Here is a 16,052-nt window from a genome sequence, read left to right as displayed (position 1 = left end):
AGAGAAGATTATTTAATCGGAATATATTGAAGTCTTCTAGCGATTCTGATAATGGTAAGTAAAAATCGAAATAATTAATAATTAATAATTTTTTGCATTAATTAAATTTTTTATGTAATTTTATTCAGATTGTTACATTCTTATGCTAATGTACAATGCAAAAGAAAAAATTTATAATCATGTTTTTTGCATGAACTTTTAGCAAGTATAAGTAATGAAAACGTTAGATGTTCATTTGAAGAAGAGAATAATACTCGGTACTCGGAGCAAAATATAGATGACAATGAAGACAACGATGTGTCATGTGAAGGACAAAGTGGTAAGTAATATTTTACGCGCGCGCGCGCAAACACACACACACACATATTTCATATTATATATATATATATATATATATATATATATATATATATATATATAATTATATGTAACATATAATATATATAATCTATGCTATGTAATAATATATATACAGTACCGCTTATAATTATTCGAACGACAAATACAATCTTTATATTTTACTCCAATTTTAAAACCTAAGTAGATAAATGTCCCATACTGTTAGCACATAACGCTGTTTAGTATATTGGTTGTAATTGGACGTATACTGAATTTAAATTATTAAAACAACATCCATCAAACTATCTCCAATTATTATTAAGTCGCTATTATATTATGTTTTTTATAAACGGAAACGACATATGGAAGAAATTATAAGAGACATGAAGAAAAAATATCAGCATAAACAAATGACAAAATTAGTTGAACAAATGTAAAATTCTGTAAAGCAATAATCAAAACAAAAAGTGCGCATATTGATGAATGTTATTTAAATAAAAATTAATAAATAATTTTTTAATTAAATATTATATTATAAACTATAGTGACTAGACTTAGGTTTTAAAATTGGAGTAAAATATAAAACTCGTATCTGTCGTTTGAATAATTATTATGAGCGGTACATAGGGGTATAACTGTATATAATTTTGATAATCTATTACATAATCTTAGAAAATCTATTTGGAAAAATAAATGTCACAAAAAAATGTTCTTGATTGTAAAATATCTAATTTATGTTTTTACTTTACAACGTATTACAAATGTATTTTTATTTTTTAATACGTTTTAAAGTAAAATAGATAAACTAATGTTAAGACTGATTTTTATTTTTTAGTTTCACAAAAGTTAAATAATAAACTGTTGAAACAAAAAAGGATAAAGGATGCTTTGGACTATGTAATAATAATATTTTATTTTAATACTTGCCTTGCGGCTTAGGATGACTTCCGTCAACCCTTACATAATTTTACAAACGCATAACACATTTTACATATAACTCTCATTTACATATATATACATTATACATCCTCATATCATCCTAACTCCAAACTAACTCAACATTCTGACTGTCCTTACATTTCCCTTTTTACTCTTCTCCCTCCAACCCCTCCCTTTTCTCCGCCTCTTTTCTAATCTTTCCTATCCATTTCATTATTTCTAGTCCTTTTCCTTCCTCTCCTAAAAATTCTTTTAACTGTATCTTGCTTTTTGTCGCTTCACATTCTCTTAGTATATGTTCTATGTTCTCCTCTTCTTTTTGGCATATTCTGCATCTTCTATCCTCTTCCTCTCTCCAATGTTCGCTGCCTTTCACCTCACTCCCGCATCTGTACCTGGCTATCAACATTCTATCCTTTTTTTCTTCTTCCCTAGTAAATACTTTGGTAACTCCTCTGTTAAAATCTCTTTATAGTTACTATTGTATCTTGACTCGTTTATCTTTATCTGTCTCTCCTCCTTCTCCTTTTTCTCTATTCTTTTTACGAGACTCTCTGCCGCCTCCCGGTCCCCTGCCTCCATTTCTCTCCTCAGCTGCTCCTTCTCCATTCCTGCCCTCAGTTCTCTTCTCTTCTTTTCCCAATTACTTTCTTCTTTCCTTGGTCTGCTCCTCTCTAGATCCTTTATACATGCTTGAACTATTTTCTTCTCTGACTGTCTCGCCTTTTCCTTATACCTCACGGCTCTCCTCATTGCCCTCATTTTTATCTTCTTTATTTTGGCTTCTTCTAATACTATGTAATTCGGGGTTCTTCTATCCAATCCTAAAATCCATTTAACATACTTTCTTTTTATTACATCTAATCTGCTTTTGTATAGCCACCCCCATATTTCAGCTCCATATAATGCCACGCTTTCTACCAGTGCCTCGAACATTTTCATTCTTCTTCTAAAATCTTCTTTAAATATTCTCTCTCCTATGCTCCATGTCCTCTTCATCGCTATTGTAGCCTTCTTCATCCTATCTTTTATATGATTCTCCGCTCCCCCATTTTTCTGTAGTATATATTCTAGATACTTTATTTCTTTGACTTCCTCTATTTCTTCCTCTCCCCACTTCTATTCCCTTTTCTTTCTTCTTTCCCTCGCTTTCTCGAACACCATTATTTTTTATTTTTCCGGACTCAAACTCAATCTTTTCCCTTCCAAATACCTCTTGAACCTCCTCATCATTTCCTTCAATTCCGCCTTTCTCGTCGCCATTAATACTACGTCATCTGCGTATGATATTGACCAAAATTTTTCTTTCCCTATCACAAGGCCTCCTGTTTGTCCTTTTTCCATTCTTTCCTTTAAATCCATGATGTATAAATTGAATAGATTCGGGCTCAACGGGCATCCTTGTCTTAGTCCCTTTTCTGTTCAAAATTCTTCTGTTTTCTTATCTCTTATCTTCACTACAATACATTTTTCGTTTCTTTGTATATGTATCCATTATTCTTCGTCTCAAGTTATCTTCAATTTCTATCTTCCTCATTATTTTATTCAATTTCCTTCTATCCACTTTATCGAAAGCTGCTTTAAAGTCCACAAAAAATGCAAAAACCTTTCCACTTTTTGTACTCAGCTCCTTATTCGTTACATAATTTACCGTGTATACTGCATCCATCGTTCCTCTGTTCCTTCTAAACCCGAATTGCCCCTCCTTTAGCTTAGACTCCACCTCTTTCTCCAACCTCGCATTTAAGATACTTGCATATATTTTGTACGCCGTATTCATTAGAGTAACTCCTCGGTAATTTCTTGGGTCGTTTCTCTCTCCTCTTTTATGAATTGGACTAATCATACCTTTATTCCAATCTCCCGGTATGCCCTCTCTTTTCCAGATTCTGTTGATTAACTTCAGGAATTCTTCACCTACATCCTTCTGCATAAATCTCCACGCCTCGTTCTCAATCCCGTCCTCTGCTGTTGTCTTTCCCATCTTCAGTTTCTTTATTACTTCAATCACCTCTTCCCTCGATATTTCTTCAACTCCCTTTGTTACCTCCACTCTCGTCCCATCTTCTTCTCCCTCGTCTTCTATGTCTAGCACCACTCTTTCCTCTGTCCCTCCTAGCATTTTCATGAAGTGGTCTCTCCACTCGTCCATATGTATCTCCTTGCTTATCCCTTCAGTTTTCTTTTTCCTGTATTTATTTATATACTTCCAAGCTTCCGCTTCATTTTTTATGTTCCTTATCTTTTCTTCTTCCTCGCTTTCGTGCCTCCCCTTCTGCTCCTTACACCATTCCTTGTGCTCCTTTCTTTCCCTCACATACTCTTCTTTTCCGATCCTTCCCTTCTTTCAGTCCCTCATCAATCTTCTCAATTTTCTTTTCCTTTTCTTCCATTCTTTACTATACCATTCTTTTCTTCCTAATCTCCATGGTATTATCTTTTTCTTCTGCTTCGTAATAGCGCTCTTTATTTTTTCTTTCATCTCTTTCCAGATATCCTCTGTATTTATTTGTGTACTCGACCATCCTTTACATTTCTCGTGATATTCTTTCCTCCCATCTTCTGTCCAGTCGCTTTTCTCTATATCTATTTCTTTCTTCCTTCTCTCTGTCTCTATTACTCGTGGTCCTGTCAACTCCACCTCCAGCGGTACATGATCCGATTCCGTTCTAATTCCTTCTTCCACTATATTTATTTCTTTTCCTGCTCTGTCATTCCCTAAGACATAGTCTATAACCGATGATCCCAAGTCTCCTATATAAGTCCATCCCCCTTCTCTTCCGAAACTCTCATTTAATATCGCCCATCCTCTTTCTTCTATTTGATCTATTAATACACGTCCCTCCCTATTTACCACTTTATCTACTGACTTTCTGGTCTCGCTTCTCTTTTCATTCTCTTCCTCCTCGTTTATCGGCCCTCCTCTGCTTCCCGTCCTCGCGTTGAAATTACCTCCTACTAGCACCCATTCTTCACCATCCTCTTCTTGTACCTTCTCCCTTAGTGTTTTTATCGTATCTTCCATCTTCTGACTGTACAACGTGATTATTCTCCATTTGTTTCCATTATACTCTAATCTGCTTTCTACTACCTCGACGCTAATCTCCCTAACCTCTATAAGTTTCAAATTTTTGTTAACTGCTGTTATTATCCCTTCTTTTGCTCTTTCTTTCCTGTGTTCCCTTTTCGCTGGTACACAATTCCAAATAAATTTGCTGGACAATTTATTTTTAATCTTCCTCCATTTATCTTCCTCCATCCATGTTTCTACTAGTCCTATCACGTGCTTTGGGCTATGTAGATTCTTATAATACTCATAAGCGTTATGAGACAATTTCAAATAAAAGGGTAAGACATTTGTTAAATTATTTTAATAAAATATAGTGTTATTTGACGTATCTGGCTATTTATTAATTATATTACAACGTTTCGACCGGGAATTCCAGTCCTCTTCAGGTTCAATATTATAGACAAATTACAGAGTGACCATTGTGGAAGCAATAAGTCCTACCTATAAACTAAAAATAATTACAGTTGTAATATTGATTGAAGAACGAGTAATCCCCCCCCCCCCAATATATTTTTCTATTTCGTGTAAATAAAACTTCCATGTCATGTTGGTCAATCAATAATTTGTTCGGGCGCGTAGTGAGCACGCCGAACGGAACGCCGGATCCGTCCAGAGAAGACGCGAGATTTCCCGTGCGGCTTCGCTTTGTTTTCTCGCTTGTGAAGCGACCGAGTTTTGCAGTTTGAACGCGGACTAGCTCGCCGGGTCAGGAGACTGAATGGAAGGCCCAAAGACAGCAGTTTGCTTGTAATGCACACTAAATGTTTATTTGATAAAATTGATATAAAGTGACGGAACGCAGTATGTACAGACAGTAGTAATGAGAATGCGCTTTTGCGCGATATGACGGACCCACGGATCGCGGTCATTTACAAAGAATACACTCAAAGAAAAGAATTGCTGCAATAGTCAATTTTTATTGGCTGCATAAAAGTTTTTTGCCACAATCATTTAATTTTTGAAGAGGCAAATTGCACTGCCAATCTATAATTTTAGATAGGCCAACGCAACCAACTTTCAAAGGTAATAAGTAGTTGGCTACATAAGGCAATTTCTTAGCTGCGGTAACTTTATCGATAAGGTTGATGAGACAGTTGGCCGGGCTAGCAAACTCAAATTTGTCGTGCAAGCGGCAGGAGAGTTCGGCTCGCGCCTGCTACGCGGCGTATCGCCAGTATCTTTTCGCGTTAGGAAGATTCGACATTGACCTCTATATCTAGGGCAGCTCAGCGGGGCTTCTCCAGCATTTACCAGTTAGGGTGTGCTCACTACCATATTTCACGTGGCGGAATAGCTGTCCGCCACAGCTACTTTTTTTCATTGAAGAAGCAAAAAAGTGGCTAACAGCAATATTTTTTGGTGTTTATATATTATAATTTTTTTTAGTGCAGATGGTTTGCGCAATCAGATAAGATGGTCATAACAATATGCACAGAATGGCCACTATGCAGGAGACAGTTGGTTGGAGCAGTAAAGTCATGTATTAACGCCAGCCAAGTTTATAGCAGCATTGAAAATTGGTTGCTGCAGCCAACTGAAATGCTATGCCATATTTGACCATCGAAATTGGCTGATGCAGCCAATTCTAGGCTACTGCAGCCAATCTTTTCTTTCAGTGTAGTAGTGCTGATGCACGCGGCGCGATTTGACGGACTCACAGAGCGCGGTCCTTCTCGGCGCGATTTGACGGACTCACGGAGTGCGGTCCTTCTCGGCGCGATTTGACGGACTTACGGAGCGCGGTCCTTTGCAGAAAATGATAGTGCTGATGCACTCGGCGCGGTTTGACGGACTCACGGAGCGCGATCCTTTACAAAATGCATACGGAAGCGCGGTGTTCAAACACGATCTCTACTCCGCGGCGCGGTACATGGCGCGGTATTTGCACGCGGGCGGATACGCGATAGATATGGCGGAGGATTGCGAATTCCCGGGCTATGGTAACGCGAACCCTCGTTACGAGGCTGAGCACGCTTGACCTTGCTGGACCGTGGCCGTCGGAGTTGAGTTCGATGGAGTTCGAGGACACCTGAGAACTCTCAGTCGGGGCCCATACTCTGGACCTCGTTTTGCGTGTCGCCCTAGGATCTGGAGGGTGGGCTTCGTCAGAAGCAGCGGAAAGCTGTCGCGAAGACGAAATGACGAAGTGCCGGCTCCTGTTGGCTATTTATTAATTATATTACAACGTTTCGACCGGGAATTCCAGTCCTCTTCAGGTTCAATATTATAGACAAATTACAGAGTGACCATTGTGGAAGCAATAAGTCCTACCTATAAACTAAAAATAATTACAGTTGTAATATTGATTGAAGAACGAGTAATCCCCCCCCCCCAATATATTTTTCTATTTCGTGTAAATAAAACTTCCATGTCATGTTGGTCAATCAATAATTTGTTCGGGCGCGTAGTGAGCACGCCGAACGGAACGCCGGATCCGTCCAGAGAAGACGCGAGATTTCCCGTGCGGCTTCGCTTTGTTTTCTCGCTTGTGAAGCGACCGAGTTTTGCAGTTTGAACGCGGACTAGCTCGCCGGGTCAGGAGACTGAATGGAAGGCTCAAAGACAGCAGTTTGCTTGTAATGCACACTAAATGTTTATTTGATAAAATTGATATAAAGTGACGGAACGCAGTATGTAAAGCTGTCGTAAAGACGAAATGACGAAGTGCCGGCTCCTGTCGGAGTGCCGGCTTAAATACCCCGGCGCGGCGGGTTCGCTGGGAGGGAGGCCGATTGTCAGGCGAGCCGCGTGGGGATATGCTGACGCGCGCTCGCCTTCGGCGCGGCTCGGCTCCCTCCGACGTTTCCGAACTTATACATGGTTTGCGTGAGCGATAGAAACGAGGAAAAGTATATCGCAATACATGAGACGGACAGATACAATTTTTACGCTAATAAATTGCGGGAATCCCCAACATACCGCCCGCCTCGAAACCATCGTTTCGAAATCTAATGGCTGAGCTGACGCGGTGCTGGAGGCGGTCGCTAGGTTCGGGCAATTCGGATACATATATAGCGCACGGTTTACGCCGGCGTTTCGGCGGTATCGATGTCGATCGGTAACAAGCAGATCTTTACAACGGGCCGCTTAAATTCGGACGTCGCGGTCTTTATCGTCACGACGCGTACGACGTTATCGGAGCCCGCATGACAGAAACGCGACTATGCCCCTAAAGTGCGGGACTCGAATAGCCGTCTACTATTTCGAGGTGCACGGCGCGCGTGGCCATGCATATGAAAAGTCCGATATACGCTTTATGAGATATGAGATTCCACGCCCGGACATCGGGCGCCCACGCATCGGGTTTGCGTAACCCAGACCACGGTGCTGAAACGCGCGCGCGGGAGGGGAGACTCTCACGTGAGGCAGCAGTCCCATGATCGGAGTGATCGGCCTTTACGATATTTCGCGCGCGCAAACTCCACATTGCCCGGCGTAATGTAGCAATGGTGAGCTGCGTGCCGGCGTGACGCGACCTTCTATGCGCGTGCTGGACTAGTAAGGCAAATAGGGAGTGAGAGGAGAGGATGATTGGGTGTCTCGCGGTTAGTGGTAGCGCAGCGAGTGCTAATCGCCCGCCTACGCGAATTAATTTATCTTCTCCGATGAAGGCGCGATATTCCGTCGCTGATCTCTCAGCGGCGGTTAGCCTGTGTTCAAGGCCCCTCAACTGTCGCTCGGCTGCGTGATGAGAAGTACCGATCTCGATTGGGAGGTCGGTTTTGAGCGGAACGCGAATCACGTATCGTCCGTCGGAGCGGCGCCAATGAGTGGCGAGGAAGTGATCTTCGCCACTCATTGGCGAATAGCTGCATTGTGGCAATAGGCGCAATAGGCGCATTGTGGCTCCTCTGGACTCAGTGGAACGGCGCGAGGGATCTCTTCGATTTCCCAGAAGCGTCGGAGTTCCTCGTCGAAAGATGGGGAATTAGAACAGTGCTGAGCCGTGACTGTTCGAGAACGTGTTTGTGGGTCAGCCGCGGGTCCAGACAGCACCCAACCGAGAACGGTATTCTGAGCGAGGGGTTGACCGCGGGAGCCCTTTCGCATGCCGTCGAGCAGCAAGTCGCCGTACAGATCGGCACCTATAAGTATATCAATGGGGTCCGAGTTCGTAGGATCCGGATCCGCGAGCGCGAGATCGGCTACGTGGCTCCATTGAGCGGGCGACAGTACGGGCGACGTAGTGTGCTTTGTGAAACTTGGCATGACGGACGCAGTGGTCCTGAACGCGAGAGAGGTTTGGCCGATCGGACAGGTCTGAATTTCGGCCGCGTATCGACATGTTCCGGCGTCGATGCCTCCGATGGCGGAGATCGAGACGGGCATTCGAACGCGACGCAATCTTACGCCTCGCCTCAATCTTTCGGTAATGAAAGTCGTCTCCGATCCTTTACCTAGAAGCGTCCGAACGACGCGAGTACAACACGGGAGGCATCGCCGACACTTTAGCGCTCGAGAACAGTGTCGTGATTGGCGCGGCATCGGTGATCGACGCGGTCGCGGCAGACGTATTTTCCGCGGTTGAAGTATCTTTCGCGATAGAGGTATCTATCGCGGTAGAAGTATTTTCCGCGGGAGAAGTATTTTCCGCGGTGGAAGTATCTATCGCGGTAGAAGTATTTTCCGCGGGAAAAGTATCTATCGCGGAAGAAGTATCTTTTGCGGGATGTACTTCCTCGAGCGCGTGAGCACGCGAATCGAGGAACCGATTGAGTTCACTGTACGTTGGGATCCGCGCGTCATCCCCACCCTTTAGTTTTCACGCTTTCCGAGTGGCGGGATCAAGCTTTTGCGTGACGCTATACATGAGCATGTCGCTGAGAATGTCGGATTCGGATCGATCTAAATTTTTCAGCGGCGTAATTGCGCGATTGGCTTTATCCTGGAGCTCCCTGAGTTCGCTCGCTGATTCTCGGGAAACGCTTGGCTGATTATATAGCGCGGGCACATGCATCTCGACTAACCGGCGCTTATTTTCGTACCGAGACTCAAGGGCCTTCCACACAATTTCGAAATTTTCTGCGGTTATTGGGATACTTTGAATAGATTCAAGCGCCCGCCCGGCGAGGCTTGACGAGAGAAAATGCATTCGCGCAAACGCCAAAAGTTCGGGATTCTTTATAATAAGGGACGTAAAGCGATCGCGGAACGTCTCCCACTCTTCGTACTTCCCCGAGAACGGCGGAATGTTGATGGGCGGCAGATGCGACAGCGAGAATGAGGAGGCAGATGACCCATGACTGCACGCGGCGCCAGGAGCCTGATTCGCTGTCATGGGCGGCGGCATCGGCGCGAGTTCCTCCAGACATTCGGCCATGTAGTCCACCGTCTCCAAATGAATGTCCTCGGCTTGATCAAACAGCTCGTTTTTAAAGTAGTCAAGCGCGCTTCTGTTCGCCTCCGGAACAACTTGCAAAAGGGCCGAGTGCACGCAAAGGCATTGCGTCCAGACTTTTTTGGAGCGGGCAATTCGCGCTCGAACCTTTGCAACGGTGTAATTATTCCTCCCGAGCCTTTTGAAGTTATCAAGCGCTCGAGTGATGGAATGCATCAACGCCTGTTGTTGAGCCAGGAGGTCGTTCATGGTTGCGGTGACTTCCGGTACTGCATTCATCTTGACGGTTGAAGGGCTGCACGAAATATCTCGATCCGGCTCGAAGGACCAATTTTATGTTCGGGCGCGTAGTGAGCACGCCGAACGGAACGCCGGATCCGTCCAGAGAAGACGCGAGATTTCCCGTGCGGCTTCGCTTTGTTTTCTCGCTTGTGAAGCGACCGAGTTTTGCAGTTTGAACGCGGACTAGCTCGCCGGGTCAGGAGACTGAATGGAAGGCCCAAAGACAGCAGTTTGCTTGTAATGCACACTAAATGTTTATTTGATAAAATTGATATAAAGTGACGGAACGCAGTATGTAAAGCTGTCGTAAAGACGAAATGACGAAGTGCCGGCTCCTGTCGGAGTGCCGGCTTAAATACCCCGGCGCGGCGGGTTCGCTGGGAGGGAGGCCGATTGTCAGGCGAGCCGCGTGGGGATATGCTGACGCGCGCTCGCCTTCGGCGCGGCTCGGCTCCCTCCGACGTTTCCGAACTTATACATGGTTTGTGTGAGCGATAGAAACGAGGAAAAGTATATCGCAATACATGAGACAGACAGATACAATTTTTACGCTAATAAATTGCGAGAATCTCCAACAAAATTAAATAATCAATAAATTAAATATCAATAAATTAATATAATTAATAAATAGTCAGATACGTCAAATAACATATTTATTCTTACCATATTTTACTATATTTTATTCTTACCAATTTTATTGTAAATTATTTTAGTCACAAGTTTAAAATTATTCATATAAACCTTTTCTACTTTGTTTAGTGAATTAATTAATGAATTCCTTCAGCTTTGTTATTTTTAAAATATCTATTTAAAATATATATTTTTAACAGACATATTTAGGAGAAAATATATCAGTGGATCTATTGTCTTGGCAAATGACCAAAATGCAAATGAAGCTTTCTTTATTTTTTAATGATGTGTTGGTTTATATTTGGCCACCCAACATTCTAAAAAATAAATGTTTTGATAAAAGTAGAACACGTTATAAGTCATCCAGTGGCACAGTTGAAGTACTTAGTCCACGAAAACTGTCTTTAGCATTAAGTAAGCACAATTTTTTCTTTATACAATTTTTCACTTATGTTTTAATAGTTTTAATAGTGGATTTTTTGTAGGTTTGTATAATGACTACCTAATTGAATTAAAAATGAAAGATGATATACGATTTAAATGTTTAAATGATTAATTTAAAATAATTTGTACGAAAATAAGAGATGTACGAATAAAATATAAGGATCAGAGCGAGAAAGAGATGGCAAATGAAAGAAGAATTGAAACGAGCAATTAAAATAACCTGCAGTTCTTACTGTTGCTAATTTACGTATATACTAGTACCTACAAGTTTATACATATGTTTGTTTTTAAAGATAATAAAATACATTACTTTTTGTTTTTAAATAATGTAGTTTATTTGAATTTTTTATATATTTTGTATACATCTTGTATGTGCATATGCAATACTACTAAAATAATACTACTAATGAACCAAAGAACAAAAATTGAAATTGTTCCGCCAAAAATATTAAAAAAATATATTTTAATAAATATATGCACTTAATTTATGCTCTATTTTTTAGATTTCATTTTTTCCCTCACTTTAAAAGACTAAAATTTTTAAACTAAACTTTTTTAGTGAGAAATTTAATGAGAATTTTTATGAGGAATTTTGCAATAATCATATTTGATTTCCCATAACAGTTCTCATTCCATTATTTATGGAGTTTTTAATTGTGATCTCAATAAAACTTTTTTAATAGGGTTGATCGGTTATTGAGATCTAATAATCTCGGATACTCGCAATTAACTCTCGTACTTGCGTAAAGATACACGGGACGGTCCCGCGCTGCGCGTGTACTTGGCGCGAGACACTACCGTGTCTCTTGATTTTTTAGTATTTTAAAAATTATGTTAGACAAAAAATTATCATATTACAAGAATGATTATTCATTTCTTTAGAATTATCTATTTTTTCGTTACATTGTAAGCTGCATAATGACAGTATAACAATTTATGTAATATTTTTCAAGTACACCAACCTTCTCCAATTCGCGAAGTACAGCAAAGGCAATGGGTACCATCATAGCGGTGGCTGCCGCATTCGCAATCCACATGGATATGAAAGTGGTTACAGTGCAAAGGCCACCGAGCAGCTTCGCGTGGCTGCACCCAAGTGTTTTCATTACGATTAATGCGATCCGCAGATGTAAGTTGCAATGCTCAGTAGCAATAGCAAGTATTAGACCACTAATAAAGACCATGATGGTATCATTCATATAGCAAGTGCATGTCTCCTGAGTGCTAAGGATACCGAATAGTGGAAACAACACTACGGGTATTAACGATGTGATTCCTATCGGTAGACATTCTGTCACCCAGTATCCAGCTACTAGCAGCACAATATAGGCACATCTAACTTCCTGTGCAATAAAGATTTAATAATACAACCAAAATATATTAACATCATTAAATTAATTATATTTCATGATGTATATTAAATATATACATCATTAAATTAATATATAGAATGACATAAAGATAAAATATCACACATTCCAGAAATATTCTAACAAAAATATTAACAAAAGGAGTACCAGATATGGCTTCCTCTGTTTTCATTGAATTTAATATGATTGTAGTACTATCTCTCGCTAATCCATGGTAAATCCATTCGATAAAATTCTCAAATATTTGCGAAAAAAATGAATTTAAATGAGCTTTCCGCATGTTTTTTATACGTACTGTATTATATTATTAAGTTTTTAACTAAATGGCGACTGGATAACACTGTTCGACACCTGCTTTGAAATTCTATAAGTCATTTGTGGTAGATTTCGTAGCGCTGATTACGAATCTGTACTCACGCCAAGTTTTTGAGAAAACCTCTGTCAAAGTTGCTAAAATAGACGTTTTTTATACTTTTACATGAGTTATATTATTTGATGGAACATGCTATAGAAAGAAGCGACAACTCAAAATAAAGCTTAAAACTTGTACTTTATGATAAAAAATGTCAGTAGTCCCAGGCAGGAAAATTTTTCCTAAAAAAAGGAGGTCGAAACATTATTTATTTCAGTATCTTCCAGTCATACATCTCCAATTGTCCGTTACTAAAATATTATAATATTGTTACGCTCGTCGCGCGTTTCCGTCTCACTCTCGCACTCACTCACGCGCGAAGCGTATTCCGGCACTCTCACAAATGAAACAAGGCTCGTTATTTGAAGAAAAGGAACTCGTTTAATATCGAAACTCGTTTGTACAAGAAGCTCGGGAAAACGTCCGAACGTGACGGATTCCCAGAGTATAATCTGACAACCGATGATACATAACAACCGTCGCTAAGGACGATTCGCGACTTCTCTCTACGGGGCGACTTGTATGAGCGCACGGCACGGTCGTACAGCACGGGCGTAACACTACCCCCTCTCTTCTAAGATTGTCGCCCCGACAATTCGGGAGGGTAGCTTTCGCGGTCTACAGCTCCTTTGCTCCGTGGGCTCCCAGGGCACCGAATAATTAACTTGCCCTCCTCGAGCTGCTGCTCCGAGTCAACGGACCCTATTCCTCCTGGTCCCCGGTAGCCGCACTCCAGGTCTCCAACCGCCCCTTTTCTGAAGAGAGCTGGCCAGGATCCCCCCTTCTGACGGTCCCAGGATGACCCCGCAGGAGCTCCGCTTCCCCGGTGCAGTCTTCCTTGATGCCGGCCTCCGACGTCGTCACTAAATCTTCAGACAAGGGGGAAGGAAACTTCTGTGGATCCAACGTCTAAACAGACTCCCCAAGTCTCTGCCTCAGCATTCGTTTTTCGTCCCACGGAAAAACCACAGTTCCAAAAACCGTGGGCGAGGCAGTCTTCTTTTAAAACAAAACTTTCCTGAGAGAAGTCTTCGGCCGATGTTCCGCCGCGGTACCTCCTTATCTCCTCTCGTACCGCCAACTTCCTCTAGAGAAACAAACATTACGCACAGTAAAAGGGAACAAAATATTAAATAATCAACAAAATCAAACCAAAACTCCATATCTTATTCCTTTATTTAAATACACATGTAAAATTCCAGTCTTTGTCATATATTCCCTCCCGGGCTCCGAAATACTCTAACTCCTCAACCCAATTTCCTTTCAGAATAACTAGCTAGTCTATCCGAATGTACGACTTTATTCTTATGTCGAGGTGATTTCCGAATACAGTATACAACATCACTAAGCTTCCTTATTATGAAGAAGGGCCCTTCCCAATTGCTCTGCAATTTTGGAGCCTTTCCTTTGACTCTTCGGGGATTATATAACCAGACTCTCTGTCCCTCCTGAAACAGAACTTGCCTAACTCCACGATCGTATCGAGCCTTCATTCGACAAGATTTCATATCCATCTGCCTCCGTGCGGCGGAATGAATTTCCTCCAATTTTCCCTTCAGATTCCTAACAAAATTTTCAACCAGAGGAGGCTCCTCTCCAAGAAGCTTTGAAGGATTCCCCCGCAAGAGATCCGAAGGTAATCTGAGATCTCGAGCAAAATATAATTCCGCAGAGGTAACTCCAGTCGTCTCATGTTTCGCGGATCTGTATGCCAGGAGAAACATAGGGATCCATCAATCCCAATCTTTTTTATTTTCAGAGACATATTTCGCCAGATAGTTGGTTATAGTCTGATGCTGACGTTCCACTTGCCCGTCTGACTGTGGATGTAAAGCAGTAGTCCTAGTTTTCCTTATGTCAAGTAGTCTCATCAATTCTGCGAAAAGTTTCGACTCAAAGTTCTTCCCCTGGTCGGTATGAACCTCCAAAGGTACTGTCTGGAAACAAACTGGCTTACAAAAATCTCCGCTACCGTTTTTGCTCTCATATTCTTTAAAGAGAAGGCTTCCACCTATTTTGTGAAGCAATCCACTATGACGAGAAGAAATCTGTTTCCAGATTTTGTTACCGGAAGAGGGCCTAGAATGTCCATCTGAACTCTTTCCAACGGAGTTCCTACATTATATACCTGTAGAGGAGATTTTCCCTTCCCCGAGGGACCTTTCCTGGCGACACAGACTTTACAAGTCTTGCACCAATCTTCTACGTCCTGCTTACAGGTGGTCCAAAAATATCGTTTCCGGATCTTCTCCAAAGTTTTATTTACTCCAAAATGTCCTCCTGATGGAGAGTCATGCATTTCCTCTAGAATTTCTCTGACAAGTCTCCGAGGAACAATGAGCTGGAGAAAACTGGACTTAAGATTTGGAACTTCCCACTTTCTATAAAGTATTCCTTCCTTCAGGACTACAGCATCCCAGCATGCCCAATAAACTTGAGCGGAAACGTCTTCCGCAGCAATCTCAGCACGAAATGGGCGAACTCCAGCTTCCTTTCCACGTAGTATGATCGAAATGCTCGGATCTACTCTCTGCTCCTCTTGCCACTCTCCCAAATTTTCCGCCTCTAATACGATGCAAGCGACTCCCTTTTCCGGACTTTCAGAATTCCTCTTTTCCACCTTGGCGCAGTACCCACAGCCAAACGACTCGCATGTCCGTCTTGACAATCCGTCAGCGTTTTTGTGAGAAAGTCCTTTCCTGTAAGTGACAACAAACTGATATTGCTGGAGTCTCTCCAGCCAACGAGCCAACTGCCCATCTAAATTTTTAAAAGACATAAGCTATCGTAGAGAAACGTGATCTGTACGGATCAAAAATTCTCGTCCCAAAAGGTAATGGCGAAAAAATTTAATTGAATCTACAATCGCTAGAAGTTCTCGCCGAGTAACGCAATAATTTCGCTCGGCTTTATTGAGAACGCGACTGAAATATGCAATGACCTTTTCCTCCCCCTCCTGCTTTTGTGATAAAACCGCGTTAATTCCAATATTGGAGGCGTCGGTGTCAAGAATAAACTCGCCCTCTTCCTTCGGAAAAGAAAGCACTGGAGGAGAAGACAGTACCCACTTTAACTCATCAAAAGAGTTCTGATGAACCTTGTTCCAGATGAACTTTACCTGGTTCCCCGTTAATTCGTAAAGAAGTTTGTAACGGCCTGACTTTAGTATCGAACGCGGACTAGTGTGCCGGATCAGGAGTTCGATGAAAGGCCCAGAGACAATAATCA

At 41.8% G+C, this 16,052-nt stretch overlaps 1 pseudogene; it reads right to left on the bottom strand.

Annotated features, from left to right (window-relative positions):
* Positions 1–1,426: 1,426 nt before the first annotated feature.
* On the bottom strand, positions 1,427–2,622 carry LOC139816423 (uncharacterized; annotated as a pseudogene).
* Between the last annotated feature and the right edge of the window lie 13,430 nt (positions 2,623–16,052).

Source organism: Temnothorax longispinosus, chromosome 7 (genome assembly GCF_030848805.1).
Source record: "Temnothorax longispinosus isolate EJ_2023e chromosome 7, Tlon_JGU_v1, whole genome shotgun sequence".
NCBI lineage: Eukaryota > Metazoa > Arthropoda > Insecta > Hymenoptera > Formicidae > Temnothorax > Temnothorax longispinosus.
Note: the sequence above shows the minus strand (reverse complement) of the source record. Positions and strands in the feature narration are given on the sequence as shown.